This window comes from Dromiciops gliroides, chromosome 2 (genome assembly GCF_019393635.1).
Source record: "Dromiciops gliroides isolate mDroGli1 chromosome 2, mDroGli1.pri, whole genome shotgun sequence".
NCBI classification, from domain to species: Eukaryota; Metazoa; Chordata; class Mammalia; order Microbiotheria; family Microbiotheriidae; genus Dromiciops; species Dromiciops gliroides.
In genome coordinates, this window is record NC_057862.1 from 288,641,330 (window position 1) to 288,668,845 (window position 27,516).

Below are 27,516 nucleotides of genomic sequence, written 5' to 3' on the forward strand. Positions count from 1 at the left end.
GAACATTTGTATGTGATAATGAGATCAAAGAGATTATCATCCTTGTGTAGCTTAGGTAGAACAAAGATGCGGAGAGTCGAAGTTGGGGGGGTATTGATGGATTGGCATTGGGAAAGTGAAGATGCAGAAGGGTTTGTAGGTGTGCTACATGCAAGATGAAGGAGCTGAGGACCAGTAAACCCAATTTTCTCAGTAAAGTGGGGTTTGTCTGCTTCAAGTGAGGTGACCGAAGGTGAAGGTGAGGATTTGATGAGAGAGGAGAAGGCCTGGGACAACTGCTATAAAGAGTACAATAGGAGGCAGCTAGGTGGCACAGTGGATAAAGCACCGGCCCTGGATTCAGGAAGACCTGAGTTCAAATCTGACACTGCACACTTGACACTTACCAGCTATGTGACCTTGGGCAAGTCACTTAACCCTCATTGCCCCTGCCAAAAAAAAAAAAAAGTACAATAGAGTTAACCAGGGGGAGAAAAAAGGAATGCTGCATAGCAGCAGTTAATACCAGCTGGGATTCACTGGGCACAGTTAGGTGACTTCCTTCACAGGCATTGAGGAAGACCTCATGGAGGTGGTGCTTGAATTTGGCCTTAATGCATGGGATTTGGAGAGATCCAGAGGAGTAGATGAGGAGAGCAATGTATCTTCTGTCCAATACATTCTCTGTTGTGCATTCTCAGCCTGAATATCCCTAGACAGAGAAAAATGAAGATGTCTTGGGCTGTGGATAATTTTTCCCGGATGTGTGGGAGGGCGAAGACTGTTTCCACAATGGGCTCTAGTCCCAATAGCAGACGAGTCAGCAGAATCTCAGACAATATGCTGGTCAGACTAGACACATGCTGGTTGTTGCCAAGCTCTCTGAGGCAGGAAGGCAGGGTTTCAGCTTTCTTCTAAATCATACCAATGGTCCAATTTGCGAGAATAGAAGGGGTTCCTAAGGCTAGGCTCCAAAGGAGTCGGGAAATAGCTTGACATAGTGGAAAGATCACCTAACTTGAATGGAGTGCAGTCAGGAGTAGGAACAGACATGGGTTCAGATTCAAGCATTGCTATTTATTACCTCAGCTGGAGGAGCCCTTGGTCTGATGGATGTCACTGAGTTAGGAAAGAATATGATGATTCTTGCCTCTGACTATACCAGCATATTGGCTATGAGACAGGGGATTTAGGAATACCAAAAAAAGCTTTGGGGAGATAAATTCAGTCATACCACCATGTAGCTTCCTGGTATTCCATTCAGTTTACTTCCTGATTTTAAATAGATTTCCCTAGCTGTTATTGAAACTCTGGCAATACTGTACCCCCCATCCCGTTGTAGTCCAGATACAGTGGAATTAACCATCTTGGCTTTTTAGTATATGGTAGCCCTCTTCCAGATTCAAATCCCAACTTCTCTGTTACAGGAAAGGACAATCTTTCCCCTGGCCTTGGGTAAATCTTCTCCCCTGGGGCAGCTAGGTGGCTCAGTGCTGGGCCTAGGGTCATGGAAGACTCATCTTCCTGAGTTCAAATCTGGACTCAGATTACTTACTAGCTGTGTGATCCTAAGCAAGTCATTTAACCCTGTTTGCCTCAGTTTCCTTATCTGTAAAATGAGCTGGAGAAGGAAATGGTAAGCCACTCCAGGATCTTTGTTAAGAAAACTCCAAATGGGGTCATGAAGAGTTAGATATGACTGAACAACAGCAACAAAAATGGTGTTAGGGATACAAAGACAAAAAAACAATACAACCCCTGCCCTCAAGTAGTTTATATTCAACTAGGATAGAATAGTCATCCTTTTTTTGAATAATATTTTATTTTTCCCCCAACTATGTGTAAAAACAATTTTTAGCATTCATTTAAAAAAAATTTTGAGTTCCAAATTCTTGTCCTTCCTCTCTTCTCTCCCTTTTTTTTGAGATGGTAAGTAATTTGATATAGGTTATACATGTACAATCATGCAAAACATATTTCAATATCATTCATATTGTGAAAGAAAACAAAGATAAAAAACATACAAAAAATAAAGTGAAAAACAGTATGCTTTGATCTGCATTCAGACTCTATCAGTTCTTTCTCTGGAAGGGGGTAGCATTTTTCATCATGAGTCTTTTAGAATTGTTTCGATTCATTGTATTGACTTGAGAATAGCTAAGACATTCACAGTTGGTCATCATACAATATTGTTGTTACTATATACAATGTTCTCTTAGTTCTGCTTATTTCACTTTGTATCAGTTCATGTAAGTCTTCCCAGGTTTTTCTCCAATCCTCCTGCTGATCATTTCTTATAGCACAATTGTACTCCATTACAATCATATATCATAACTTGTTCAGACATTCTGCAATTGATGGGCATCCCCTCAGTTTCCATTGTTTGGCTAACACAAAAAGAGCTTGAACACAAGTTAGAGATTATCTGGAACTAGGGATTCTCAGAGGTGGAGGTAAGGAGAGAGTTGCCTTCCAGGCACAGGGGTCAAGCAACTGGTTCAAAGGAATTGGTCTGGGAAATGCAATGTCTCGTATGAAGAATTACAAAGAGGCCATGAGCAACTCAGAGAAATGTGGAGAAAGATTTGTAGGAACTGATGCAGAGGGAAATAAAAATAACCAGGGAGAAATTGTACACATCAAATAAAGATGAAAACAACACTAAAGGCATAATTGAAAGGCAGCATGACAGCAAGGATAGTATGCTGGACTTGGAGTCAGGAACACCTGGTTTCAAAAACTGCCTCTGATATTTGCTGTGACCATGGACAAATCACTTTTATTCTCTGTGCTTTTTAGCAAATAGAAGGCTGGTTTTAGAATCAGGAAGACCTGAGTTCAAATCCTACCTCAGGCACTTACCATAGGACCCTGGGCAAGTTACTCAACCTCCCTTTGCTTCAGTTTCCTCATCTGTAAAAATGAGCTTAATAATAGCACCCAACTTGCACATTTGTTGGAAGGATCAAATGGGATATTTGTTAAGGGCTTTGCAAATCTCAAAGTGCTATGTAAATGCTAGCCATCGTCATCTGTTAAATGAGCTCTAAATCCATGACACTATGAAATTATAATGATTAAACTCTGTTCTAGAGAGACGATTATGAAATCACCTTCCTTCTCTTAAAAAGGTGGAGGTTTGTCTGACCTGGGGGCCTTATCTATTGGTTTTGCTTAATTTTGTTTGTTTTTATTTTTGTTTTATTAAGAAAGGGTTCAGTTTGGGGAGGAGAGATAACAGTAAATGATGATGGTATAAAAACTAAAAACATCAATTAAACAAATAATAAATTAAATTAAGTGAGGGTGCTAGACTTGATGATCTCTAAGGCCTTTTCAGCTTAGAGACCCGTAAGTGAAAGGGAATGGCAGGAACATGATAGGACAGGTCCAGGCCCAGACCCAGAGGTCAAGGCAACTGAGGATTCCATGATTGGATCCACATGGGGGTGAGCAGGGAAGGGGGAGTTGCTGGAGGAAAAAGGGAAGGGGGAAGCTAGTGCTCCCTTGTTCTCCTTTCATTTTCTATTAACACTTTTTAATTACTCTCTGACTGGCTTGACAGCACCTTCAGGAGACAAGCTTATACCAAGGGACCCTGGTGTTAGTGCTAGTAGATTTGTTTGGGGGTGTGGTGCCTCCCACTAATGACACTTTCCCTACCTTCCAGACACACATACACACACACTCCACCAGAAGGGATATCTCTGAGCTCGGGGCACTTAGAATCCCTCTTACAGCCTTACCATACAAACTTTGCCTTGTGTTTGTAGTTTGGTGTATCTAAGTCTCATAGCCCAATAGAGTGTGAACTCCATGGCACAGGAGCTAGGATTTATGCATCCCTTCTTCTCCCTACAAATCCCCATCTCGCTTGAACCCAGCACAAGACTTTGCACACAGGGGGAAGTTAGGTGGTGTTTGTTGAATTGAATCATTCAGTAAGAGAATAACAGAAGATGGTGGTTGGTACGGAGGAGGAAGAGAACACTTCCACATCAGGCATTCAGGGAGAAGGAGTATGTGAGAAAGGTCTTGAAACATGGGCAAGAATCACTGATGGAGCTTGGGAGGGAGGGTATCTGAGGTGAAAGAAATAGCATGTGGGGGCAACTAGGTGGCACAGTGGATAAAGCACTGGCCCTGGATTCAGGAGGACCTGAATTCAAATCTGGCTCAGACACTTGACACTTACTAGCTGAGTGACCCTGGGCAAGTCACTTAACCCTCATTGCCCTGCGAAAGAAAGAAAGAAAGAAAGAAAGAAAGAAAGAAAGAAAGAAAGAAAGAAAGAAAGAAAGAAAGAAAGAAAGGAAGGAAGGAAGGAAAAAAAAGAGGGGCAGCTAGGTGGCGCAGTGGATAGAGCACCAGCCCTGAAATCAGGAGTACCTGATTTCAAATCCGGCCTCAGACACTTAACACTTACTAGCTGTGTGACCCTGGGCAAGTCACTTAACCCCAATTGCCTCACTAAAAATAAAAAAAAAAAATTTAAAAAGAAAGAAAAAAGAAATAGCATGTGAGGTGATGGAAATGGGCACACAGAGATGCGGAGGAGGAATAGCAGAGAATATTTTGGGGGTATGCTGAGTCATTCAATTTGTCTGAAGCATAACTTCTTGCCTCAGTTTAACCTTGCCTCACTTAATCTCTCTTGCCCCAATTTTCTCATCTGCAAAATGGGGATAATAATAGCACCTTCCTCCCAGGGTAGTTGTGAAGATTACATGAGATCTTTTATGTAAAGCGCTTTGCAAATCTTAAAGCACTGTATAAATTCTGGCTTTTATTATCATTATTAAAAGGGGAAGTGGAAAGCCTTGGCCTAAGATAATGGAGGGCCCTGGATGTCACAATTGGAACAATAGGACCAACGCATCATAGAATTTAGAATTAGAAGAGACTTTGTTGTTCAGTTGTTTTCAGTTGAGTTGGACTCTTCATGACCCCATTTGGGGTTTTCTTGGCAAAGATACTGGAGTGCTTTGACATTTCCTTTTCCAGCTCATTTTACAGATGAGGAAACTGAGGCAAGCAGGGTTATGTGACTTGCTCAGGGTCACACAGCTAGGAAATATCTGAGGCTGGATTTGAACTCAGGTCTTCCTGATTCTAGGCCCAGCACTCTAGCCACTGTATCACCTAGTTGGCCCTAGAGACTTTAGAGATGATCAAGTCTAAGGATTCTTAGTCTCTAACCCGTGTTCAGAATGATGTTTTTAAATGTAGGCAATAAAACACATTAGATTACAAAGGAAGCCAAGTATATAAAATTATTTATCAAAATATTAAAAAAATGTATGGATGCCAGATTGAGAACCCTTAGTTCTATTCTAGTCCTACATCTTCATTGTCGGAAGAAGAAAATGAGCCTGTGGAGAAACATAGAAATTACTTGAAGGAGAGTCATATATCTCCCAAAGGTGTCCTTGTGGCCTCCAGGACAATGTGAGTATGATAGTGGGAAAAGTTCCAGACATGGAGTTAGGAACTTTAGGGTTTGACTTTTTGTTCTGACACTTACTGGTTCTGTGAATCTGGATAATTTATTTCCTCTTTGAAGCTCAGTTTTTCTCTTTAAAGAGGGAAATGATGAACTAGTTCCCAGGTGTCTAAGAGACTCTTCCAACTCTGATGTTCCATGTGCTATGAATCCATTGAATCACTTACAAACATATATTAAGTGCCTACTATGTGTCAAGTCATACTATTTATCATGTCCCTCCCAGCTCTGACATTCTGAGTTCTAAGAGCCCTTCTAGCTCTGTTGGGCTAGGATTCTGTGGAAGCAGTGGGTCCCTGTGGCTGCATTTCAAAGGCAGAAACACATGAAATAAGGTGGAGATTTAAAAGCTTCCTCCCCCACCCCCACAGGCTGTGCAGTGCCATTTCTTTTCCTTAAAAGCATTTCTCTCTCCATAGGTCCCTCTTTTCTTCCCTCCCATTACCTTGATGGGCTCTTGGCTATTGATAATCCTACTGCCTCAGGTATTTGGCATTTAATTGGTTTCTGCCTCAACACATCCTTTAATTTCTCATTTTAGAGCCCTTCAGTCTTTAAAAGGGGCTTCTGAAGAGGCCGTTCTATAGCATCATTCATTGCAGATGCTCTTCAGGAACTACTTCCTTCTCGCCAACACAGGCATCCTGGCAAGATCCTTTGAAACACTGATGTGAAGCCCTCTGACTGAGACCTTGGGAAAAATTCTGAGACTCTCCTTTCTCCCCTCTTCCTCCTCATCATACAATCCCCCCTCAGCCCACTTTCCAGCGAGGTCAGCTTGGAAATCTGTCTCCTCCTCCCCACAGCCCCACTGCGTCCCCACCACTGTCTCCCTTCACCTAGGCCCTTGTCATCTTCTGCCAGAATTAATCCTTCCTGGTCCAGCCTGATTCTGGTCTGTCCCCTCTTCAGCCTGTCCTTCTTCACATGACTGCCCGAGGAATCTTATTTAATGAGTGCAAGTGACTTACCCATGATCACACAGTTATTAAGTGCCTGAGGCTGGAGCTGAACTCAGGTCTTCCTGATTCCAGACCTGGCACTTCATCCACTGCTCCAGCTACAAGCAGTAATTAAGTGCCTACTATGTGCCAAGCACAATGCTAAGCACATTACACTTAGACCAGGGTCCAAGTCTAGGACCTGCCACTAACTCTGTGTGAGACTTTGGGTAAGTCATGTAACTTCTTTTGTGATTGGTTTCTTCATCTATAAAATGACAGAGTTGTACTAGATCAGAATTGGAAAGAGCAGTATAAAATTATTAGTATTAGTATTTTTGTTAATTATCCCACTGGACCAGGTAAAAGAGGAACCAAGGTTTTAGAGCTGGAAGGGACCATGGTACAACTTTCTTATTTTACAAATAATGAAGAAACTGAGGTTGAGTGAACCCAAGGCTGCCCAGGTACTAGCAGTTCCTTTCCTCCCCTTCTAATCTAGCTACACTTAAGTAGTCCTCCTTAAGGAAAAATTCTGTTCCCAGGAAACTCAGGTAGCATGTGGAGAGTGCTTTCTAGGGACAATGACATCATCACAAATGTAGCCAAATAGGGGCAGCTAGGTGGCGCAGTGGATAAAGCACTGGTCTTGGATTCAGGAGGACCTGAGTTCAAATCCAGCCTCAGACACTTGACACTGGCTGTGTGACCCTGGGCAAGTCACTTAACCCTCATTACCCAACAAAACAAAACAAAACAAAACAAAACAAAACAAAACAAAACAAAACAAATGTAGCCAAAGCCTCTTCTGGCTTTGTTCTGAAGCTCACTGGATCATGTTCCTTGTTATTGTTGTTTGTCCTTTGGTCTCAAAGAGGACCATGACATTGGAGCGATGTCATGATTTGCACTGAATTGGATTTAAGTGAGGGAGGGCTGTGCAAGATCACCTACTTCACTCTCTCCTCCAGAGCCATCTGGGTCCAGTGGCAAGATATAGATCAGGATGATTAGAGATGGCCCAGATGGCTTAAGGCAATTGGGGTTAAGTGACTAGATCATGGACCTACCTCCCAGGCTCTCTATCATCCTGTTCTCTTCTTTTGGTAGGCTCTTTCAAGAAGGTAAACTAAAGTGATGGCATTCTCTAGCTGACCACTTGGAGTAATGCAAAGAAAGGAAAGGAACAAGCACTTATTAAGCACCTACTATGTACCAAGTATTTAGCAAATCCTTTACAAACATCTCATTTGATCTTCACAACAACCCTGCAAGGCAGGTGTTATGATCATTGCTATTTTACAGTTGAAGAGACTGAGGCAAGTGACTTGTCCAGGGGCCACACAGCTAGGAAGTATCTGAGGTTAGATCTGAATTTAGATCTTCATGACTTCAGGCCCAGAGCTCTAATCACTGTGCTACCAGTGCAAAGAACCCTAGAGTTGGAATCAAAGAGTGACCTGATGAAGTCCCAAATGATTTCACCTAAGGTCTTTCATTTCTCTGAACCTCAGTTTTCTCACCTGTGAAATGGAGATAACACCTTCCCAGGTCCCTTGATGTCAGGATCAGGAGTGATAACCAGTGGAGAGATCTTTGAAAAGTAGACTGTGAATGTGGTATTATTAATCAATAAAGGATACTGATAGCTTTTCAAAGACACTTTGGTTTTACAGGAAAAAAACAAAACAAAACAAAAAACAAAACCACAGACCTTGGCTTTGGAGTGCATGGGTCTGGGTTCTAGACCTTCCTTCCCTCTCTGGCCTAATTGCCTGTGTTCTACTCACTGGGATACCAGAATTGAGTAAGGGAGAGAGCCCCAGGTTTGGAGTCAGAGGATCTGGTCTTGAATCCTAGTTCTACCATTTACTGTGTGACCTGAGGCAAGACTCCTCACCTCTCTGGGCCTCTGTTTCCTCATATAATAAAATGAGGAGGTTTGGGTAGATGGCCTCTGTGGTCCATTCCAGTTCAAACTCGATGATCTTATGAACTCTCTCATTGTCCCTTTCTACAAAACAGATCATCATCAATACATTACCCACCCCCCAGGTTCTAGTTGTGGAAAATGCTCATTCAATCTTATAGGTACTTATAGGAATAGGAATAAGCACTTACTCTGTGCCAGGCGCTGTGCCAAGCTCTTAACAGATATGATTTCATCCCAATTATTATCACTGCCATCTCTGAATCCCATGATTCTGTCAAGTATATGTGCGTATGTATGAAGGATCAAGTGACCATTTAGCCCATGTTTGTCCTCATTGCCTCTTAAAGCATTGAACCCCTTCCCCCCCCCCCCTCGCCTGGGTGAGATTTGTTATCTGCTCTGTCACTCCTCGTGCCCCATGTTCTGCTCCATCGAATCCCTGGCTAGCCTTCTCTCCTTTATTGAGTTTGCTCAACCCTTAGTCCAAGGGGTAATTGTTTCAGGAAGTACCATCATTGCAATTGATTTCTTCTTCAGGGAAGCACCATCTGTCAGAAGCAATACCATCAGCACGCTCTTAATTGCTTTTCATTAATATTACTAATCTGAATTGATATGATATTAATACATATCCATAATAATAATAGCATACATTTATATAGTGCTCAAGTATGGGTTGGATTAGTTTATCTTTGAGGTTCTGTCCTACTCTGATTCTGTGAAGGCCGATTTGAGCTAGATGTGCCTAACAATCAGATCAGCACTATGCAACAGCGGAATGAGGCAGTAGTGGAGATATTTAGCCAGAGGAAGGAAAGAAGTATTTATTAAGCAACTACTATGTATCAGGCATTGTTCTAAGCACTTTTCAAATATTTCACTGGATTCTCACAATAACTCTGGAAGTTGGGTACTATTATTATTTCCATTTTACAGTTGAAGAAACTAAGGCAGACAAAGGTTAAGTAATGTGATGTTTAAAAAGGTTCAAGAGACATAATTTCTGGGTAATTTAATCATTTTAAAAATAATGCCAAAATTGTAATAAAAGGATGGTCATTTAACCATCCCTCTTAGACCAAAAACCCCTCATGGCAGTAGGCTCAAAGTTTTTATGCCCTTCAAAGAGTAGGTATTCCTGAAGGTGGCAATCAACTCTGATTGGTTAATAAATTAATGAGAGAATGAATATTACAATGAGAGGGTGGACAATATTACAATGAGGATATTGGGGTAAGTGACTTGGGTCACACAACTTTTGGTCAAAGAGATTTATTAATTTCCGTATCACCTGTCAGACAAAAGGGAGAATCAACACTTCCCAGACCTTTCTAAGCAAACACAATGAGCAGGAGTGCACTCATTAGCCCAAATTTAGAATTTCTTCTGCTATCTTTGATTAGATCTTAGTATGGGGGTAAGTCTTTGCTGAAGATTTCCCAGACTGGTTGATTTCTGGATTAGGAAGTAGAAAAGGGGAAAAACCTTGATCCTAATTCAATAAATAGTTATTAAATACAAGACAGAAACAATCATTTCTCACAGTGACTTGTATATAAGGTCATATAGCTAATAAGTGATCAGTGCTGGATTTGAACTCAAGTCTTCTGGATTCTAGACCTAGTACTCTATTCACTGTGTCAACTAGCTGTCTCACAGCCCCCACGACCATTTGTCAAGGATATCATGAGGAGGAATTCCAGGTAAAGGCTAAACTAAATGCCCCCAAGTTCCCTTCTGGCTCTAAGAAGCGATTTTTCCTATTCAGTGGTCAGTCATAAAATCAAATGAGGAGATGTAGATAGGACCTCTCAGCTGGGCCTTGGAGGATCAACAGGATTCTAACCATAGATCAGACAGATATTGAGAGGAGGAGGCATCCCAGGTGTCTTGGTCCCATGTAGACAAAGGTATAAAAAAGAAAAAGACATTTAGGCTGGCACTGTGCTGAGGGACAGAGAACTGTTTGACCAAAGGACAGTGCTTTCTTACTTCCCTGTGTACTGAATAGACTGTCTGAGAGGGTCTTAATAATGCTTATGGGTGAGCTGATGGGTTGAAATCTTAATTTTAGGTTCCCATACCTCACCAAAGCAGGATCTTATCTCTAATTCCATTTTTTCTCCTCTCTCCCCACAGAAGTGGACCACAGTGGGAAAAACTAAAACAAACAAACAAACAAACAACCTTAAAATTAGAATCATGGGATCATAAAACCTTATTTCAGAAAGGACCCCAAAGTCATCTAGTCTCACTCCCATAACATTCCCTACTTCTATGAAGTCCAGACTCTCCTGAACTATGCCATCTGGTCTCCATCATGAGTTGCCTTGCAACCTATATACCCTTACTTCCCACTCTGGAGCCCTCTGATCTCCCATGGCTGGTGCTCTCCATGTAAGTCAAAGTCATACATGGCCTCATGATTCAACTGGTCTCCTCACCCATTATCCTTCCACTTGCATTCAGCAGACCTGGGTTCTAATATCAGCTCTACCACTTACTAACTGTGTGACCTTGGACAAGTACCTTCCTCACCTCCAAGTCTCATTTTTCTCATTAAAACTGAGTAAAAGTCAGTGAAATCATGGTTTAATCTGTCACACCAAAGAGGTAGCCAGGGTGGAATGGGTAGAGGGCTGGCCTCCACCAGAAAGTCAGAAAAGTCAGAAAAAAGTCAAAAAAGTCAGAAAGACCTGGGTTCAAATTACTCTTCTCTCTCTCTCTCTCTCTCTCTCTCTCTCTCTCTCTCTCTCTCTCTCACACACACACACACACACACACACACGCACACGCACACGCACACGCACACGCACATGCACATGCACATGCACACATGCATGCGTGCACACACATTTGCACACAACTGAACTACTCCTCAAGTTTATTTCAGTGTACTAGGCATAAGACTGTAAATTGTAGCTAAGTTGCTCAATATGCATTGGTAGAGGGATTTTCCTCACTAGAAATTCCCCACACCAATGAAATCACAGGTCCAGAAGGAAAAAAAGTCTAAGCTTTACTAACTACCTCACAGGGTGTGGGGTCATCTCCAGAGATCCTGATCTATGTCTTGCCAATGGACTCAGATGACTCTGGAGGAGAGAGTGAGGCTAATGACTTCGCACAGCTCTGTCTCACTTAAATCCAATTCACTTGAAAGTCAAGATATCACCTCTCAATGTTATTGGTCCTCTTGGAGAATGAAGGACAAACAACAATTTGTGAGCAGTAGTAATTGCCACACTGAGGACCCAACTGGCCAGTTCCAGTTGGACAACGCTGTCCCTTCCTTCCTTCCTTCCTTCCTTCCTTCCTTCCTTCCTTCCTTCCTTCCTTCCTTCCTTCCTTCCTTCCTTCCTTCCTTCCTTCCTCCCTCCCTCCCTCTGTCCCTCCCTCTTTATCTATCCACATAAGGAATCATACCCTCACACCCTCACATATGGTTTCTCTACCCAAAGGAATATAAAGTCTGATCACTTAAGCCTCACAAAATATCTTGGATTTGGGTGGCTAGATTTTTTTTCTCTTCCCTACTTATTTATTCTATCATTCCCCTGCAAAAAAACCTGGACAATTACCTCTTTCCTCCCATGTAGTTTCATTTATGATTTCTTAAAATAGAGCTCTAGAAAACTAGGTTTTGATAAGGCCCATTTGGGATTCAAATGAAGGTACTTGACTCTACCTTAAACCCAGTTTACTCTGGCTCCCACTGCTTGGCCAGTAACAGGTCCCAGTTCAAGTCTCACATGGTCATTGTTTGGGTTCTGATGGCCCAGAGTGAGTATCAAAAGCAATTGTTTCTGTTCTGGTCAGAAATTCTGAGAGTCGTCCCCTCCCTAATGGATTCTTTTATGAAGGCAAACTAGGCCATCTTATGCCTCAATTCTTACCTAGCCTTTAATTATTGAATGGGTGTTTCCTCAGAAAAACTAAGACCTGGAAAAGACCTTAGCTTAAAAAGGTCAAGGTCTCCCACTGTGGGGCTATCTCCAATAGTCTTGACCTGAGTCTTGCCATTATGACTAACGATTGGAATGACGCCATCTGCTGGAGACTTACTGTAGAAAAGCTCCACCATGAGGTGAAGGTTTCTGAGGGCAAGACCATGCGTCTTTTCTTTGGCATCAGGAAGTGACGTTTGCTTGTGGGAGGAAGAAGGGGGAGCCTGGCGCTCTGACTCTCTCTCTTTCCTGTGGACTCTGGCAGAGAGAGAAGCTAGGAATGCTCTCTCCCTTTAATAGATAGAGGAATCTAGGCCTTTCTCTCTCTCTTTACAAAATTCTTATTCTTCTTAATAAATGCTTAAAAGTCTAACTTTTGCTAAAGCTTATAATTTATTGGTGACCACTCATTAGATTTTTTAAGACAGTATAGCTAGAATTTTAGCCTTAACATGACTCTGGAGGAGAGAGTAAGGCTAGTGAGTTTGCACAGCTCTGCCTCAATTAAATCCAGTTCACTTGCAAGTCAAGGCTTCACCCTTCTGACATCATTGGTCTTCTCTGGGAACAAAGGATGAACAACACCTCACAGAGTACACAGTAGGAGTTGGAGGGGATAGGATAACTGTCTTCAAATATGTGAAGGGCTAATGGAATATTTATTAAACATGTTCTGATGACTGTAGAGGGTTTAATCACAAAGACACCATTTTAGGTTTGATATCAGGAGAAAAAAACAAACTTGCTAACAATTAGAGGTAGCTAGAAGTGGGATGGACTGCCTTTGGAAGTGGTGGGTTCCTGAGCCTCGGAAGCCTCAAGTGGAGTCTCAGGGAACACCTGTTGGGTAGAATGTTATGGGAATTCCTTTTGGGTATGGGTGGGGTATGAGGTCCATGCCAAGGCTAAAATTCTGTGATGCTGTGTAGACAGAAGACTTTGTAAATGTGGAAACCTACAGCAGCTCGAGCCATTATTCTGGTCTGAGACACTGGCTCAGCTTCCAAATGCGTTGCTCTCACAAAGCTGGTGAGTGGGTTTGTTTGTTTGCTTTTCCCCAATGGCATGGCAAACAAAGCTGCCATCTCCTTGGGAGCAGCTGGGAGCTCTGTGTTTAGTTGGCTCAGGCAGATGGCCCAATGTCTGGGGGTGGGGGTGGGGGCCAGGGAGAAAGTCTCCTGTTCTGCTGGAATGGTGCTGGGGATTTTATCTGGACAGTCATTTGGCTTCTCAGAGGAATGATGGCCTCCATGCACAGAGGCCACGTGGGGAGGTCCCAGTGAAGGGTAGACTCATTCAAGAGAATGGAAAATGTGCAAAGTTGAGAGGGAGCAGATCTATATTTGAGCAGTGGGATAAGGGTCCGTGGATGTTTTCCACTGATTCATTTTATATGTTATGGGACCGGGGGAAGATTTGAGTGCAACCCAGGAGTGATGAGCTCTGCTCTCTGACCATTTCTGGGGACACAGCTCAGACTGGAAGGACTTGGGCATTCTGGGATAACTAATCCAGCTCAGTGGCCAATAAGGGGAAGACTTTACCATCCCAAAGGATCCAGGTTCTATACTTGTATAGCACTCATTGGTATGTATCCCAGTCCAACTCAGGCTGCACTGGAATCCCAGGACCTGGAAGATGGAAAGGACATCAGAGGCTCCCTTGTCCAGCCCACATATGAGCAGAAATGTCCTCTATACCTGCAGTTCTTAGCCTCTTTTTTTTTTTTGTATTATGGACCCCTTTGGGAGGCTGGTGAATCCTATGACCCCCTTCTCAGAATATTTCTTTAAATTAATAAAATAGAATACATAGTGTTACAAAGAAAGCTACTCATATGAAAACATAGTTATAATTTTCATTTTTAAAAATTTCACAGACCCCTGATTAAGAATCCCTCCTCTACAATATCTCTGACCAATCTAGCATCCACATAAAGACCTCCACTAAATGGAAATTCACTATGTACTGAGGCAGGCCATTTGGATTTTTGTCATCTCTAATCCTTATGAGGTTTGGATACCATAAGTCAATTTATTGAGCACCTACTATGTTCCAGGCACTGTGCTAGGAAATGAGGAGATAATTGATCAATCAAAAGAATAAACAAGGGTCCAAACAAGTTTTTAATCAATTTGAGAGGAAGAAAATGTTTTGAACATTGGATAGAAACAGATGATAACGCATAGGAAATGTCTTGTGATTAGATGAAATAATCAGGCATATCTTTAGTCTACATGTGAAGTTATAGTCAGGAAGACCTGAATACAAATCCAGTCTCAGACTCTTGTTTCTGTCTGCCTTAGTTTTCTCATCTGTAAAATGGGGATAATTATGGGAATAATACCTCCCAGGGTTATGGTAAGGATAACATGAGATTAACATTTGTGAAATGCTTTGCAAACTTTAAAGATTTATATAAATGTAAGGTTATTATTATTAGTAGTAGTATTTTATGAAAATAGTAAGATAGTTCAGAGCCAATCATTCCAGTTTCAGTTAGCCAAGTGGGAAGGATGGCTTAGAGAATTGTCTGAGGGGTGAAGTAGAGAGAAGGGCTTCTCTTGAGTTCACCCCTCACCCCAAATTAGTAGCATCAGTCACTGGAATGATAGTGGCCAATGACAGAGGCAACACCTGAATGCCGCTCAGGGATAATGACCTCTTATGACTAAGCAAAATACTTGGTTGTGCATCCTAGAAAGGCACTGGCCCTTAGAACCAAGCAGAGAGATATTCCCAAAGGGATCTCACTGAGGATTCTATGAACAGAGAAAAGGACACCTCGCCGCCCCCCCCCCCATAACCAAGAGCTGTGAATTCCCCTTTTGTTCCATGTGTTCTCTACATGTATGTCCTACTACCTTCATGCCTTAAGTTTGAACCCACTCTTCTCAGGAAACTTGTGTGCAGGGGGAGAGTATGCCTTCAGTTTGGGAAGAATTGTTTTTATTACAACTGTCTTTTTAATACCTGCTTACCAAGTGTCCTTTCTAAAAGTTAATTAAATTTGCCTAATAATTAAGAGGAAGCACACCTATGAGGGCTCATGAGCTAAAGTACTAAAAATCCCAGCAATGCTCAGAGTTATCTCTAAGACCTTGAGATAGTGGTAATAATTGCCCTTTGGTGACCCAGACCATCAGTTCAAGTATGAGTTGAGAAAATAAGGAAGGGAAGGAAAAAGGAAGGAGATAAGAGTTTATATAGTGGGGCCAGCTAGGTGGCACAGTGGATAAAGCACTGGCCCTGGATTCAGGAGGACCTGAGTTCAAATCCTTTTTCAGACACTTGATACTTACTAGCTGTGTTACCCTGGGCAAGTCACTTAACCCTCATTGCCCTGAAAAAGTCAAACAAACAACAAAACAACCCTATATGCCAGGCACTGTGCTAAGCATTTTTTCTTTATAAATACTATCTCATTTGAAGAAGGAAGTAGGTCAATAGGGAGCAAAACAGTGTTTTGTTCTCTGGCCATAATTCTTATCCTCCTCCCACCAAAACCTTGGCTCTAATATAGAGGCTTCTACCTTATCTTGCTAGCCCCAGGCTGCCACAATTCTGACTTCCTACTTCCTCTTTTCCTACAACCTCTATTCCACCCTCCCAGCTACCTTTGCTACTGTTATTGAGTTGTTTTTAGTTCTCTGTGACCCATTTGGGGTTTTCTTGACAAAGATACTGGAGTGCTTGACCATTTCCTTCTCTAGCTCATTTTACAGATGAGGAACCAAGGCAAACAGGGTTAAGTGACTCAGCCAGGGTCCCACAGCTATTACTTGTCTGAATCCAGATTTGAAACTTGGAAAATACATCTTCCATATTCCAACCCCACTCCAAGCTCTATCCACTGTGCCATCCTTGATTTATAGTCTTCCTCCTCTATTACAATATAAGCTTTTTGACTGATAGGAATTTTGTTGCTTGATTGTATTTGTATTGCCAGTGCCTAGCACAGTACCTGATGTATAATACATCCTTAATAAATGCATTATCTGTCTATAAAATAAATATGCATATTTTTCTCTGGAGTGAGTATTAATAAGTGGGGTTTGAGGAAAGGCATCACGTAGAAGGCTAGGACTTGAGCCAAACTGTGAAGAAAACAAAGGGTTCTAGCAAGTGGAGGTAAGGAGAAATGCGTTGTAGCCAGTTAGAAGGTGCAGAGATGAGATGAAATAGCTTTCATGAGGAATGCTGAGGTCAGTTTGGCTTGGTTGTAAAGCATGGAAAAGAGTGATATATAATGAGGGTAGACAGGTATATTGGGTCCAGGTAGTAAAGGGCTTTAAACACCAGACGGAAGAGCTTATAGTTGTTCCTAGAGGCAATAACCAAGGGAGTTTATTGAGTAGGGGAGTGGCACACATCCCCCTATGATTCATGTACAACTGATTCTTTGAACCTTGGTAAGACTCTTCATTTCAATTTATAGGTCAATGTATTTATTCAATATGCAAAGTCCCATGAATTAAATTCAGTCCTTGATCTCAAGCAGCTCAGTGTTTCATAAGACAATAGGCAAGTGGAGAAGGACTGTGAGGTAATGAATGGAGAGATGGAAGACCTGGATTCAAATCTCACAGTTGTGTGACCCTAGACAAGTCACCCTTCCATCCCTCAGTACCCCCAAGCAACTCTCACCTAAGACCAGAAGGTGCAGGACTGATGCTGATCTACTTTGGTGGAGGGAATTCCCAACATCAATGACATCACAAGTGGGGACCACTAATGAATGAACAAACAATGAATCAATAAGTAACAGGTAAGACATTCAAAGATAATATTCAAACAAGGAAAAATGTGATGTCTGAGTCTGTACACTTTGTTCAGAAGAAGAAGTGATTCTTTCTACTGGAGGAAGATTTTACAGAGAAGGCAGCACCAGGGCTAGGCTTTGTACAGGTAGAAATGGGGAGAATTCTGGGAGTTGGGACTGGTATGAGCAAAGGAATGGGAGGAGGGAAAGCATATGATTTGTGTAGGGTTTAATGTGTGTAAAGAAATGTACCTCATTTCATTTGAACCTTACCTTTTAAATCCCCATTTTCCTGATGAGGGAACTGAGGTTGACAGGTAAAATGACTTGTCCATGGTCACATGGCTTATAAATGATGAAAACAGAATTTGAACTCAGGTCCTTCTGACTTCAGATCCAGCACTGTATCCACTACCCATCTTGCTTATAGAATAATCTCTTCTACATCCTTTCTGATGCGGAGCTTGGCATGGATACCCCCAGTGACAGTGGGTTTACTACTTTTAGAGGAAGCCCATTCTGCTCTTGGGCAGGTCTGATTATTAAGTTCTTTATATTAAGCTACAATATTGTGTTCTGCAATTAAGGAGAGAGAACTGAAAAGCGGGGGGAGGGGGGGCAGCTGCTACCACTCCAGCAGAAGAGGAGATAAAACAAAACTGCTTCATTGTCTGGAAAGACCTGCCTGACATTTTGCCCCATGACCTCATTTGAGGTTTCCTCCCTAGCACTCTGATGATGTACCTCAGCCAATTGATAAGGTCTTTAATGGGTTAGCACTTCAAGGGTCCCTGATTTCATCAGGACAGGGGCTCCTTTCCCTAACACAGTTCACAAACCCCTTCATGCCTTATTAGATAATTTCATGAGTTGCTATGGCTGAAAAAATTCTTCCCTTTTAGACCCATCCTTTAGCGATGAGCTTCTGAGTACTGGGCTTTGCTGAGTCTTTGGGGAGCAGCCCCACATTCTGTCTCCAGGCCTTTACTTGGAAGGACAGGTTGGTAGAACCTGCTAGAGCAAATGATTCCCTAGGAATCTCTAAAAAGCTTGGATCTCCTGGACCCACTTCAAATGAGGCTTTAGAGATGGGCATCAGAAAAGGGAGGATGTAAAGTATCATTCAACAAGCACCTGAAGCAATCCAAATCTAAAAAATGGAAGGCACCCCTGGGGTCAGCTAGTCAACCCTGACCTGAAGGAATTTGATCTGTAATATTTCTATGAGGGGGCAGGGATGCCCAAGGTAGGTTTGGGGGCTCCAGTGAGAAGATAACACATTTTCCTCAATAAATAAGTGATCAAAGGCTATAAACAAATGGATTTCAATGTAAGAATTACAAACTGTTGGGGGCAGCTAGACGGCACAGTGGATAAAGCACTGGCTCTGGATTCAGGAGCACCTGAGTTCAAATCTGGCCTCAGACCTTTGACACTTACTAGCTGTGTGACCCTGGGCAAGTCATTGCCCCACCAAAAAATAAAAATAAAAAAAAAAAGAACTACAAACTGTCATTAACCACATGAAGGACTGCTCCAGGACAATAATTAATAATAATAATAATAATAAAGAAAAATGCAAATCAGAATAACTGAGGTTTCACTTCATACCCAGGAAATTGACAGACAAGGCAAAAGATAGAAATGGTTAATGTTGGTGAGACTGCAAGAAGACAGGTGTGCTAGTAAACTGAGGTTGGACTGTGGACCACCAATTATGGTAGAACTGTTAGTCCAACTGTTTTGTGAAAAAAACTTAGAACAAACAAGGAAACTTACTAAACTTTGTTTATATCCTTTAGCCAGGAATCCCATGGCCACTCATGACTAAAGAGGTTAGAGATAGCATGGTACAATTGAAAGAACATGGGTTATGGAGGGAGGGGGCCCGGGTTTAAATCTTGTCATTTGTGCTTATGATCTATATGACCTTGGGCAAGGTATTTAACCTCTCTGAGCCTCAGTTTCTTTTCTTTTTCTTTTTTTTTTGTGGGGAAATGAGGGTTAAGTGACTTGCCAAGGGTCACACAGCTAGTAAGCGTCAAGTGTCTAAGGCCATATTTGAACTCGGGTCCTCCTGAATCCAGGGCCAGTGCTTTATCCACTGCATCACCAAGCTGCTCACCGCCCCCCCCCCAATTTCTTTAACTGCAAAATGGGGGGAAGGTAAACTTCTAAGGTCACTTCTAACTTTATGACCCTAAGTTTAAAAGAAAAGTCCTATATATTATCAAAATATTAAAATAAGTACTTTTAATTGTAGCTAAACCTTGGTCACAAAGTGATTGGGGATGACAATAAAATGTAGTATATGATTGTAATGGAACAGTAATTTACCAAAAGAAACACTTAATGTGAAGAATTCTGAGCAATATGCAAAGACACATCTGAGACAACTTGAAACAGTGAAAAGAACACTGGCTCCGAAGTCAAAAGACCTGAGTTCAAATCTTGCCTACTACATGTGAGACATTGGGCAAGTCATTTAACTTCTCTGGGTCTCAGATCATCATTTGTTAAATATTCATTCGACTAGATGATCTCTGAGGTCCATTTCAGCTCTAAAGCTATGAACAAATACAAATTTAAATAAGCATAATCGAGAAAATAGTGTGAGATGATGACTATAAAAATGTAAATGAAAAGAATTCAATAGTGAGCAATTGCAATAACCAGTGTAGGCCCCAGAGAAGAAATGTAATAATAGCTAATATGCATATAGAGCTTACTTTGTGCCAGGAACTGTGCTAAGTAAGTGCTTTATAATTATTATCTCACTTGCTTCTCACAGTAACACTGGGTTGCTGTTGTTGAGTCATTTTTCAATTGTGTCCGACTCCTTGTGACCCTATTTGGGGTTTTCTTGGCAAAGATATTGGAGTGGTTTACCATTTCCTTCTCTAGTTCAATTTTCAGATGAGGAAACAAAGGCAAACAGGGTTAAGTGACTTGCCCAGGGTCACTGAGAGAAGTAAGTCATCTCTTGTCATATACCTAACACTAGCACAAGTCCAAGGGAGATTAACATTTTAACCATTTATGCTGGTAAATATTTAACAATTGGTTCTCAGAAAACAAAATGGTTACACAGGGTACACTTTGGGTTTAATCTCTATCATTAATATTTTCTCTATCACTTTCTTAATTCTAGATAATCAACAAAACAATTAATCAAGCTTTGGTTTGTTGATTTCCAAGGTATAAATGCTCACAACAAATATTTGACAATCAACTCCCCTGAATAGGTCAGAGCTGGCTCCAGCACACACTGCTTATATCTACAGATGGATGTTGCAATCCCTCTATAGAAAAGTACAACCCCTCCACAACTGTAGCCCAAGAGTCTACAAAAATGCTTTATTTCTTCTCAGAGCCCACTGCCTTTAAGTAAACCATTGTGTCTGGTAGCCCAGCCAAAGGGGTCTCGTTAGCTTGGCGGTGATTTATTCCTTTCTGCCTCCACTAGTCTTACTCCTGAGTCAGAGCAAACATTAGGGACCTGTGTTTCCATTTCATCAATCCAAAAAATGTTTGCTGCCATCACTAGCTATTAGCAATTAAGTAATCATATTGGATTCTGACGAGCATTTCGACAGCAGTATAATGTGATCACTTAGAAGAACTAGAAATTTCCGGACTCTTTCCTGGGCATAATTTCTTCCAAGAGAATTGTTCCACTTCAAAGAACCATACAAAGCGGCAATTAAGTCTTTTCCCCGCTTATAGGAAAGCTCTACATCCCTGGCAGATAGAGTTGGGGCCCTCCATGGTAATAAATCTTTTAATTTGGGAGAGTCAAAACCAAGAAAAATTTCCTAGTGTTTCTAGGTAAGGATTGGAGGGGGTCTGGGAGGCCTCTGCTCTTGGGGAGGAAAATAGATTTAAAGGAGACCCTGACAGACACAGTCAAAAAGAGGTAAAAGGGCTAGTCCTGGGGGTGGTTTCTGTCCTGTCCCAACTCCAGGTGTCTAAAGTCACACATTAACAGACAGTGTGACTGATCTGGGAATCAGATAGGCTTCATCTGTGATTTATGGGATTTTAAGGCATTTGGACATCTTGATATGATAAGAAGAAGGGGTAATAAGTTCGAAGCCTCAGGCAACAGCCTGGAGTAGGGCACTAATATCTCTCTGAGGCTGGATGCCTGTAGGCAGCAGATCAAAGCTCTCTGGGCTGGTGTTCTGGGTTGACCCATTATATCGTAAATGCAGGGCTGTTTTTCTTGGAAAAAGCAGGAGAGAAAGGGGCAAGTGGGACCTCTCTGAGGCATGATGGGAGTGGACATCTAGGGTTGTTAGATAGTTTTCCCTGAATTCCTGTAGTGGTATGTAGTAGAAAGAGCATTAAACTTAAAGTTTCTAATATTTACCAGCAATGTGAGCATTGCCAGTGATTTTCCCACTCTGAGACGCATTTTCCATAGCCATAAAACCTATGCAGAGCATCATTTATAAGGAAATTGTTTTGTAAACCTTAAGAGGCCATTAAAAAAAAGGATTCATCAATATCATGATTTTCCTACATTCCCCATGTTCCTGAGGAAGCTGTATGTATTTGGGCTCATCAGAAATCAGAGAACATCAGAAACCTAGGTGATAATAATCCCGTGTCTCAAAGTCAGTGACAGCTGTGTTCCTAGCACCTTCTGTGATCTCCCCCTACTTCCTAGGCATGTCTCTATCACAGGCCAGGTGAACTTTATATGGATTTCTGTTGCACAAGAGCTACTGGCAAGAATGATAAAGGACTGAGAATCTCACTTACAGCAAGTATGGAGAGCAGGAAAAATCTTGCCATTGCATTGAGTTGCCTGCATCAATTGCATAATGGTTATCCTATCACCACAGACAGGTGGCAATTATCTATGGCTCCAAGTGAAGAAATCAAAGAATACCTCTTTATTCTGAACAGTTCCAAGGACAGTGAAATATTCTTTTTTCTTTAAAAAATAAAAAGGAAGAGGGACAGCAATGTAGAATCAAAGAAGAAAAAGATTTAAAGGAAAAGATGGGGTAAAAGAATGCTACATTGAAGAGATATGTGAGAAGGATCTCTGAACACTTGAAACCAAGTGAGTGATATGCAACTATCCTATCAGATAAGGGATCAGGGAGAAATTATTTGAAATTTGAATCCATAGGTGTCATCAGGTGGGAGTCATCAGAAGAAGTTGTGATTAAGAGTAAGTTGATCACTTCCTGCTAAGGGGTACTGAGGCAGATATCTGTGACCTGACATTAATAATAGAGAAGTCTGGGCTTTCCTGGAACATTAACTACTGTTGGTGATTTATATAGCAACAAATGATGTCAGGGGAATCTAGAAAATAGAAAAGAATTGTAAAGTGCTGGAGATGAAACTGGGGGACTTGGGATCACAGGTGGCATTTTCATCACCGCTTCTGAATGTAGGCAAGAAAGATCTGATTGCTGATGTAGAAATGATGGGAACCCCAGGGGGAAATGACTACCTTAGAAGTTGTATTATAAAATGAAAGGAAAGCTATCTAATCTAACAAGTATCTTAGATTTTGGAAGAACAGATTTCACAAGGCTAAGAGAAAGAAGGGATAGAATCCCGTAGCCTATGATTCTACCTCCAGAAGGACAGATATATTTTCAGTGAGCAGGAATTAGAGTAGCTGTCTAAAGAGATCGTTGGGGATGCCATCACTATCAGCAATTAAGTGATCATAATTGATTCTGACATCTAGACAATCAATCAAATAACATTTATTAAGCATTTAGTATGTGTCAGGAATGCTGATGTGATCACCTAACTTAGATATTAAAAGGATATACAGAACATGGAAGTAAGGGCAGGTGGCACAATAGGAATACAGAAATATAACATTGTCTTGTAAGAATAGCATTAAGAACATTGAAGCACAGAATGACCTAAGGTTGGTGAAGAATGTTAAAAGTATAAAAAATACCCCAACTATGTTAAGAGTGGGAGAAGAATCAAAAAAATAATAAGATTGCTCCTTGGAGTGAAAACATGATTACAACAACCAATGGGAAAAAGGGAGGGGTCTAACTCTTTTTTCTTCTGTTTTATCTGTCAAGGAGAATAAACTTTGAATTAGAAAGGACATAAGAGAAATGACTAAGAGGGCATTGAAACCTGAGAAAAATAGAGAGATAGTAAAAGTTCTCCTAGTTGCCCTTGATTAATTCAAGCCACAAAGTCCAGAATAATATGCTAAGATATTGGTGGGGGGTGGGGTGGGGGGACTGGCAGATGTTATTGCTAACTTGTTGTCAATCATGTTTAAAAGTTCTTAAGGAATGGATAATTGCTGTAGGACTACAGAAGGACAGATGTTGTATTTGTCAAAAACAGAAAGAGAATGTTGCTTTCAAATTATAAGTCAGTTACCTGAAATTCAACTGCTAGATAAATTCTAGAATGGATTATTTAATGGATGGCTAGTCAACATCTAGAAAAGGAAACAGTGATTATAAAAAGCCAGTATGGCTTCATTAAGAATATGTCCTAGGGGCAGCTAGGTGGCTCAGTGGACAGAGCACTGGCCCTGGAGTCAGGAGTACCTGAGTTCAAATCCAGCCTCAGACACTTAACACTTACTAGCTGTGTGACCCTGGGCAAGTCACTTAACCCCAGTTGCCTCACTAAAAATAAAAAAAAAACCCAAAAAACCCCCCAAAAAAACAAAAAAAAAGAATATGTCCCTTATTGATAGAGCTACGGGATTAGTAGATCAGGAGAATAATGTAGATAGAGTTTACCTGAGAGGCAGATATAGGAGAGAGAGAGAGAGAGAGAGAGAGAGAGAGAGAGAGAGAGAGAGAGAGAGAGAGAGAGGAAGACCAGTTTCAAGTCCTACCTGAGGCACATGCTGGCTGTGTGACCTGAGACAAGTTACTTAATCTCTCAACTCTATAGGCAACTCTCTAAGACTATAAGTTACAGAGAACTTGCCAACTTGCACTGGTAGAGGGAATATCTTCTCCAGGGCATTCCCTATCCCTATAGTTTATTATTATTTTAGCAGAACATTTGAAAAATGTCTCTCATACATTATTTTTGTGGACAATCTGGAAATATGTCACCTAAAAGATAATCTAGGGTTAGGAGGGGGATGTAGCTAAGATGGTGAAGTAGAAGCAGCAACCAAAAACATTCTTCCAACATTTCACTCCAAACAACTTTCAAATAATGCCTCAAATCAAATTTTGGAGCAGCAGAGCCAGCAAAAGATCAAGGTGAGATATTTTTCCAGCCTAAGACAACTTAGGAAGTCAGCAGGAGAACGCTGTGACACCAGGGTAGGGGCCAGCCCGGAGCATAGCATTGCAGTGGGTCTTGGAGGTGGCTGTACAGGCAGCAGCTTTGGGACCTCCCATCCCAGAGACAGTGAGGATGGTCAGATAACTGGTCAGAAAAAGATTATAGGAGACCCTTTGCTGGCACTGGGTGCAGCTTGTACTGATTGGCAATTCAATTGCCTGTATACAGTTTCAGGGAAGAAAGGAGCACTTATGGTCAGTCACAAGGGACCCTGGATTGCAGTTCAGTGGCAGAGAAGAACACTAGAACTTTTAATTTCAGGGGCTAGGACACCTGATTATAGTTCCAGAGCCAAAAAGAACACTAGCACTAGTGACTGAAGGGAAGCAGGAGCCCTTCCTGGGTAAAGATTAGAGCACAGACAAGGGAAGCCAGGAACACACCTCTTCTTGGATTACATCATCTTGAAAGCACTGAAAGATTATAAATTCCCAGAACTAGGTATGAAAGCAGCAGCACAAAAGAGCTTGAAGTTGGGACAGTGTCTCCCCACCCACAGGTAAGAAGAGTCCAATTTTAACATAAATTTAAAATTTAAGAAATGGACTGAAAAAATGAACAAATTCACCCCCCCCAAAAAAGAACTTGACCCTACAAAGCTACTGCAGTGGCAGGAAAGTCTGAGACAAAAACTCAGCAGACAACAAAGTGAAAACAGCTACAAGGAAAACCTCGAAGAAAAATGTCAAATAGACACAAGCTCAAAAAGAATTTCTAGAATTGTTCAAGAAAAATATAAGACTGGTAGAGGAAATTTGGGGAAAGGAATGAGAGTGATGCAAAAAAATATGAAAAGAGAATTAATAGCTTGGTAAAAGAGGCACAAAAATACTAAAGAAAGTAACATCTTAAAAAACAGAATTGACTAAGTACAAAAAGAAGCACAAAAATTCACTTAAGAGAAAAACTCTTTAAAAAGCAAAATGGGAAAAGTCATACAAAAGCTCACTGAAGAAAATAATTCCTTAAAAATTAGAGTTGGTCAAGTGGAAGCTAACAACTCCATGAGACACCAAGGAACAATCAAACAAAGTCAAAAGAATGAAAAAATAGATGAAAGTGTGAAATATCTCATCTGAAAAACAACTGACTTGGAAAACAGATTCAGGAAAGATAATTTAAGAATGATTGTACTCTCTAAAAGCTAAGATCAAAAGAAGAGTCTAGACAATATAATACAAGAAATTATAAAGGAAAACTGCCCCGATGTCTTAATTCCAGAAGGTAAAATAAAAAAGGAAAGAATCTGCTAATCATATCCTGAAAGAAATCCCAAAATGAAAGCTCCCAGGAATACTATAGCCAAATTCCAGAGCTCCAAAGTTAAGGTGAAAATATTGAAAGCATCTAGAAAGAAGCAATTGAAATATTGTAGAGTCACAGTATCACACAAGATTTAGCAGCTTGCATATTGAAGAAGTAGAGGGTATGGAAAGTGTGTGATATTGCAGAAGAAAAAGGAGCTAGTATTATAACCAAGAATAACTTATCCAGCAAAACCGAATATAATCCTTCAGGGGGGAAAATCGATATTTAATGAAATAGAGGACTTTCAAGCATTCCTGATGAAGAGACCAGAGCTGTATATAAAATTTGATATTCAAACATCAGATTCAAGAGAAGCATAAAAAGGTAAACATGTAAGAGAAATCATAAGGGATTCAATAAATTTAAACTCCTTATATTCCTATATGGGAAGCTGATACATTTAACTCCCAAGAACTTTATCATTACTAGGGCATTTAGAAGAAGTCTATATATTAAGAGGGTATAGGTGTAAGCTTATTCTGTTGAGATAATCTCAAAAAAAAAAAGGTTAAGGAAGGAGAAAGAGAGATAGACTGGGAGAAGAGGTGGAATGGAGGAAATTATCTCATAAAAGAGGCATGCAAGGAAGAGCTTTTACAACGGAGGAGAAAATGGAAGGGTTACAATGTTTGAACCTCACCCTCATTAGAATTGGTTCAAAGAGGAAATTCTCTCTCTCTCTCTCTCTCTCTCTCTCTATATATATATACACACACACACACACACACACACACACACACACACACACACACACACACACATACATACATACACATACACACATATATCCATATATATGGATATGGATATATGTGTGTGTGTGTATGTACACTCGGCTTGTTATAGAAATCTATCTTACCTAACAGGGAAATAGGAGGGGAATAAGAGAAAGGAAAGATGATAAAAGGGAGGGCAGATTAAGGGAGACAATGGTCAGAGGCAAAACAGACTTTAGAGAAGGAACAGGATAAAAAGAGAGAGGAGGATAAACAGAAGTACATAGGATGGAGAGGAATACATAGTTAGTAATCATAACTGTGAATGTTAATGGGATAAGTTCACCAATAAAACAGAAGTGGATGGCAGAATGGATTAGAAACCAGAATCCAACAGTATGCTGTTTATAAGAGATATACTTGAAACAGAAAGACACTCACAGGGTTAAAATAAAGAGATGGAGCAGAATCTATTATGCTTCAGCTGAAGTAGAAAAGTCAGGGGTAACAACCATTTTCTCAGACAAAGCAAAAATAGACTTAATTAAAAGATAGAATCAGGGAAGCTACATTTTGCTAAAAAAAGTACCACAGACAGTGAAGTAATATCAAAAACATTTACAGTAAGTTTCTCTGATAAAAATCTCTTTTCTCAAATATATAGGGAACCAATTCAATTTTTTAAAAAATAAGAGCCATTCCCCAATTGACAAAATGTCAAGACATATAAACAGGTGGTTTTCAGAAGAAGACATCAAAGTTACGTATAGTCATATGAAAAATCCCTCTAAATTACTATTTATTGGAGAAATAAAAATTAAAATAACTTTGAGGAACCACCTCATACCAATCAGAAATGAAAATTGCTGGAAGGAATTAGGTAAAATAGTACATTAAGGTACTGTTAGTAGAATTGTGAATTGGTCCAACTGTCCTAAAGTGCGTAACTTTTGATTCAGCAATACCACTAGGTATGAACACAAAAGAGAATCAAGAGAAAGGGAAAGAACCTAAATACACAAAAAATATTTATAGCAATTCTTTTTGTGGTAGCAAAGAATTAGAAATTGAGGGGATGGCCATCAGTTGGGGAATAATTAAAGTTGTGGT